A 6,705-nucleotide genomic window follows, 5' to 3' on the forward strand; every position below is an offset into this window, starting at 1 on the left:
CACTCATTTTGCTTCAGCCCTCTGGCCCCGTCAACTTTCTCTTTAACAAAAGTACTGTGGAACAAACAAATTGGTCTTGGGAGAAGTACAGCCCAAGTGCTCCTTGGAAACAAAGCTGGTGAGACTTTGTGTCATGTACTCTGGACATGTTGTCAGAGACAGTCTCTGGAAAAGGACGTCCGGAGGAAGACCCTCAGGGCGATGGACTGACTGACGCCTTGACTGTCACAGTGGGCTCAAGCATAACAACAATTGTGAGGACGGCGAGGGCTGCACGGAGCTTTGCTCTGTTTTCCCTTGGGTTGCAGTGAGTCAGCCTCCTCCGTGGTTCTTCACAACAGCCGTTGTAGCAGATCTTTTCATATGTGTTTTGGCATTGTTGGTGTCATCATTTTGATATGCATCTCTAAAAGAGAAGTATTTTTAACAATACAATCATAACACCATTTTTTTAGAACGATCAGACCACGTAGTCTGATCACCCGTGGTCCAAGAACATTCGAATAGTAAACCAAATAGAATCAGATGTTAAGGACTGGTCTTCAAACATCACAGCCAGTGATTCCTCTCTTGCCTATGATCTCGCCAATATAAAACCGCACCCACACTTCAGTGGCCGCCAAACCATTCAGCAGAGCTTCCTGAGCTGTGAGCTGTTTGCTGGGACTAGGCTGAGCACTCCTGACTATTTTTTTCAGGCCATAGGGAACTCAGCAGGGCTCGGAGGAACCAGTCCCACCCTGGCATAGTGCCAAATAGGGCCAACTGAGGCTTGTCACAATAAGTCACGGCAGCATTTGCCATCCGCAGAGCCTTCTTCACCAGGTTACGGATAAATAGGGCCATGGTTCTAGGAGAGACAGCCCGTGGTCCAAAACGGCCGGTTGAATGCATAACACCATTCTTATATCAGGAAATAGTAGCTCCAAAAATATTAATAATACATAATTAAAAAAAGAAAGTAGTAACCTCTTAACATATGTTAAGTATCCAGTGTTCACATTTCTCCAATTGTCATCTTTTAAAAATTATCATTATTTTGTTGAAATAAGATTGAGGCAAGATCCAGATTTCAATGTAGAGAGAGATCTGCCTATTAAGTGTCTACTAATCTATAGGTTTTGTTCTCTTTTTCTTGAAATTAATTTGTTGGAGAAGCTGGATCTTTTGTCCTGTTGAGTTTTTTGCATCCTGGATTTGTGTGTCTCCACCTTCCTTGCATTGTGAAGGACGACCATTTAGTTCTCCTTAGGTACAGTTTGCGTGCAAGAGTCAGTTTTCAAACCAATGAGTCGCTTCCTTACTATTCCCCAAAGGTGATCCATGAGGTTTTTGTTTTTATACATATTTTTTCCCTTTAAATTTTATGAACATACAGATTTAAACATTTGAGATACTTTTATCTGTTGTGGCTCATTGAAGTTTTGTTTGTTTGTTTGTTCTCCAGTGGTGCTCTCCAACTCTTAGAAGTCTCAATTTTGTAACTTCAGTCACCTTTCAGTTTTGATTGTTCACATACTGAGCTGCCTTTAGCTAAATAAACACTGAGTTCAAGCATTGCCTCTGGAAATTATTGCCCTATTAATCTGCAATTGTACAGGGAAGGTGAAGAGAGAGGGTTGTAAGCACGAGCCAATTACTAGCTATTGATTTCTGCGGAGACCCCACCGGGCATAGGACTCAGGAGAAATCCATTTTGGAGGCCTGGGTAGGTGGGGACGGGAGGGAACACAGGCCTGAAGATGGGGAAGCTCAAGGCCCAGGGTTGGGAGGATGGGTGAGTGTGACCCATGCCTTACATTGGCTTGAGTCAACCAGGGGGCAAGGGCCAGGTCATTGGAGCAGAATTCAATTCCTGAGTTGGATTAGATTCAGGATTTTATTTCTGCATTTTCAGTCCATATATTATCACACAAAGTCAGGGACATCTTTTGATTTGGGTTGCTCGCTCTTTCTCTCTCTCTCTCTTTCTTTCTTTTCTTTTTTTCTAAGCTCACTCTCCAAATCTTAAGTGTATTTGAATTCCGATAGGTAGGGTCCTCTCCTGCTCTCTCGGGTGTTTCCCCCATTGGCTGAGGTTCAGCTGCGTCATCTCTCGCTTGCTGCAGTCACTTTTCAACTCTGCTATTGGGTCTGATGGAGACTTTCTGAAGCCTGCTCTCCGGACTTATCAGATCGATAGTGGCTGCCTGGTGACATCTGGTCATCCACTAGGTTTCCTATGGACCATCTGCCAGCTGCTCTGGAGATGGGAGTGACTCGGGTGCATGGTCCTGAGCTCTCCTTTGCTTTGTGTATTTGTTCACAAAGCCCGTGTTCCTGGTTTCCCTTGATTGGATCTGTTTGTTTTAAAGCTTCTGATGACAAGCAGACAGATGCATAGATAGAAAGAAAGCCAAGTATCTATATCCAAATTAGTGTCTGTGTTTGATTTCCCTACTTCCCTTTGTTCTCCGAATGCGGTCGCTGGTAGTTTTCTTTTAAAATTTAGGACCCAAAACACAGGCCCGTGCTTTCTGAGATCACTGCTTCTAGGTAGTACAATAGTGGATATCAGTAGTTCTTTATTTATCACATCAGTTAGATAAGCCATGGTTATAATTTACAGCTTACTGTGGACTCAGTGGGTAAAGGTAAGGTACAGCTACATGGAAATCATGAAAAGAAAAAACAAAGATTTCTCAACCTGAGGCTCTGAGGATCCATCTTTCCCAAAGAGACCTTCTTCTTCTCCACTTTGACCATTGATCCACACTCTTATAAGAGATTTCTCTGATACCATCTCTCTACTGTCGGTTTTATGCTGCATAAGGAAAGTACTGTTTTCTTTCTGAGACATGTATGTACTTTGAAGGCAGGTCAGTTTAGGAGGGTAAGTCACAAGGACTGCAACTGTGACTCCAGTTCACACCAAGAGGCCTCGAAGAGTTCATGGGGAATGGATAAGTAAAAATAGTAACAGAATTTCCCCCCGCAAACATCTTGAAGCCCTTGGATGTGCATGGACTTATCCCAAAGCATGTTTAAATGTGTCTCTGTTATCAATAGAGGCCTGCAGACAAGTTCTCTCAGTAATGTACCCGTCTTAGTCTCATTCTCACGGCCATAGAGTCAATGCTGACCCATAGCAACCCTGTAAGACAGAGTAGAACTACCACCTTTGGTTTCTGGGGCTGTACGTCTTTTTTTTCTTCTTCATTTTATTGGGGGCTTGTACAGCTCTTTTCGCAATCCATACGTACATCCATTGTATCAAGCACATTTGTACATTTGTTGCCATCATCATTTTCAAAACATTTTCTTTCTACTTGAGCACTTGGTATCAGCTCCTCATTTTCCCCCTCCCTCCCTTATGAACTCTTGATAATTTACAAATCATTATTATTTTTTCATGTCTTACACTCCCTTCACCCACTTCACTTTTGTCCGTCCCCCAGGGAGGGGGTTATATGTAGATCACTGTGATTGGTTTCCTCTTTCTCCCTCTTTCTCCTCCCATCTTCCCCTTATCCTCCTGGTATCACTACTCTCATTATTGGACCCGAGGGGCTTATCTGTCCTGATTCCCTGTGTTTCCAGCTCAGGTATCAGGAATCAAAGACCTTTAACAAAAAAATCATATCAATGTAAATAAGGGGGAGTGCAGAGTGGAGACCCAAAGCCCATCTGTACACAACTGAACGCCCCCAACAGAAGGGTCACAAGGAAGAGACGAGCCAGTCAGGGTGCAGTTTAGCACCGATGAAACTAAAACTTTCCTCTAGTTCTTGACTGCTTCCTCCCAGCCCCTGTCATAATCCCAACTCTACCTTACAAACCCGGCTAGACCAGAGCATGTACACAGGAACAGATAAAGGCTATAAGTCTTTACAGGAGCAGAAAGCCTCACCTTTCTCTCAAATATCAGCTGGTGGATTCTAACTGCTGACCCTGTGATTAGTAGTGTAATGTATGCCACCAGGCCTCCTCTTTAGTCCCTGTAGCATGCCTTAAAAAAAAAAAGATACTTTTTGTGCCATGGAAAGAAAACAATTTTGAGTTCAGGGCTAATATTACATAATAAAACTCAAGTGGACATCTTCCCCAATCATGGAAGCTTTACAACAGGGTTTGTGGGAATGCCGCTTCACACTCCACACGTTTCGGATGGATCAAGTGGTCTATGGAAAGTCAGGAAAACCTCAAAGATAAACCAAAGAGGAAAAACCGTCAGCCTCAATAAATGAAGAAATTGTGAGTGAAGTACAGAAACTGGGGGAAGAAGACCACAGAGTTACCATTGGTGTGTTAGTTATTGATGTTGGGGTCCCAAATGGCTTAGCATTTGTCATTTTAAGCCAATGGCTTGGTCTTGGTGAAGCGTGGGTGCCAAAAGTGCAAAGATCAGCTAGTTCAAGAGCTGAGCTCTGCATCAGTTTTATAAACAAGATTGAAGCTAATGAAGACAGTTGTATGGAATGAATCCTAACCTGGAAGGAATTTGAATTTACCACTACAATCCAGAGAACAAGGTCCATTTGAAATAGTAGCTTCCACAAGGATCTGCTGAGCTCGTTAAATTCAAGGCAAAGAGATCCAGCTCGGAAGATTATGGCGACCGTTCTTTGGGAATCCCAAGAGGTAATCTTGATAGATTTTTCTCTTGGACACAGGATGCTTACAGGGACTGTAAAATATGAATTTAGGAAAATTGGAAGTGGTCAGAAATGAAATGGAGTGCAAGGAGATCGATATCCTAGGCATTAGTGAGCTAAAATGGACTGGTATTGGCAATTTTGAATCAGAAAATCATCGATTTACTATGCTGGGAATAATCCAATCCAGAGAAAGGGAATGGCATCCATTGTTATACAGGATCTTGCCAGCTCCATCATGAATGTACAATGCTGTTTTTGATAGGACTATAACTATCTTCCTTCAAAAAAATCCAATTTAAACAAGTATTACTCAAATTATGCACCAATTACAAAAGCTAGTGATGAAAAAATAAAACTAGTGAAGATATTGATGAATACTACCAACAACTTCAGTCTGAAATTGATCAAACACACAATGCCAATGCACTGATGGTTGTTGGTGGCTGGAATGCAAAAGTTGGAAATAAAAAGGAACAGTAGTTGGAAAATATGGACTTGGTAACAAACGAAGCTGGAGATCACATGATAGAATTTTGCAAAATCAATAACTTGTTCATAGCAAAGACCTATTTCAACAAGACAAAAGGCTATACACATGGACTTCCCCAGATGGAATATACAGAAATCAAATAACTACATCTGTGGGTAGACATGATGGAGAAGCTGAATATCAGCAGCTAAAACCAGACTAGGGGCTGAGTGTGGAACAGACCACTGATTGCTGATATTTACAGTCAGGATAAAGCTGAAGAAAATTGAAACAAGTCCACAAGAGCCAAAATATGACCTTGAGAAGAGGGTGTTAACAAGCACAGGGACAAGGGAACAACAAGTGATCCAAAATCAATGTCAAGGAGGGTGCGGGAGGCCTTGCAGGGCTGGATCAAGGGCAATGTAACTGAGAGGAATGCCTAAAACCCAAATGAAGGCAGAACATGATAGTGGGACAAGAGGAAAGTACAAAGAAATAGAGGAAAGAACTAGGAGGCAAAGGGTAGTCATAGAGATGTAAATACAGGCAGATAAAGATGTAAACATATATATGATGAGGGGGAAATAGATCTATGTACATATATTTATAGGTTGAGGATTAAGAAAACAGATGGACAGTGGGCCCCTGCACAACTACTCCCTCAACACAAGAACACTTTGTTCTAACAATTTGGCAGTCTGAGGTGCTCACCTGCCTGGCATGATCGCTGAAGACAATGGGTGCACAAGAAAATATGGTGAAGAAAGCGATGGTGCTTGGCTACCAAAAGATATAACACCCGATGTGCTGAAGACAATGGTGCACAAGCAAGTGTGGTGAAGAAAGCTGATGGTGCCCAGCTACCAAAAGATACAGCACCTGAAGCCTTAAAGACCTGAAGATAAATAAGCTTACAGGGACTTCATATGAAGATTTTAAAGCAAATAGAACACCAAATTCATAAGGAAAACACCAGGACAGTGTTGTTCCAAGAAATTAACATGATGGCATACTTATTCTTCAGGAGTAGCAAGGCCTGTATGATGACAAATGTGCTGAGAATTCTTACCCTATCCACCCTGCAAGTGGGATCTTGCCCCTTCAGACTTGTTTTCCCAAAATTCAAAGGACACTTCAGAGGATCATGATTTGAGTTCCTCAGAGATGCTATATAGCTGAGAGACAACAAAACCCACACAGAAGAAGCACACCAGCCTGCCCCTACTCGATCTCTGAGGACAAAGGGGGTGCATTAGCAAAAGTGGTGAAGAAAGCTCATGGTGCCCGGCTATCAAATGTTACAGCATCTGGGGTCTTAAAGGCTTGAAGACAAACAGGCAGCCATCTAGCTAAGAAACAACAAAACAAAAAAAGATTACAGCCTTGTAAGCCCAATGGGTAGTTACACTCCATCCTTCAGGATCGCTATGAGTAAGGCAAGGGGTTCAGTTTGGGATACACATAGAGAGGTACACACACATAAAGCATATACATTTCACTTCACACCGACATATTCTCATATTGCCTGTGCACCTTAAGTTTTGTTAGATGTAGGGTTGAAATTTGAGATCAGTTTTCCCATTTAGTCTTTTTTTT

General features: G+C 42.3%; 1 protein-coding gene and 1 pseudogene across 1 annotated transcript in view; one reads left to right on the forward strand and one right to left on the reverse strand.

Moving 5' to 3' along the window:
* The window catches only part of MRPS27 (mitochondrial ribosomal protein S27), a 101,677-nt gene that overhangs the window by 16,128 nt on the left and 78,844 nt on the right, over window positions 1-6,705 (forward strand). The gene's annotated exons all lie outside the window — the stretch shown is intronic.
* On the reverse strand, window positions 543-846 carry LOC115873717 (annotated as a pseudogene).

This window comes from Echinops telfairi, unplaced genomic scaffold (assembly GCF_000313985.2).
Source record: "Echinops telfairi isolate 266 unplaced genomic scaffold, ASM31398v2 ScPeMD7_7469;HRSCAF=8507_1, whole genome shotgun sequence".
Classification (NCBI taxonomy): Eukaryota; Metazoa; Chordata; class Mammalia; order Afrosoricida; family Tenrecidae; genus Echinops; species Echinops telfairi.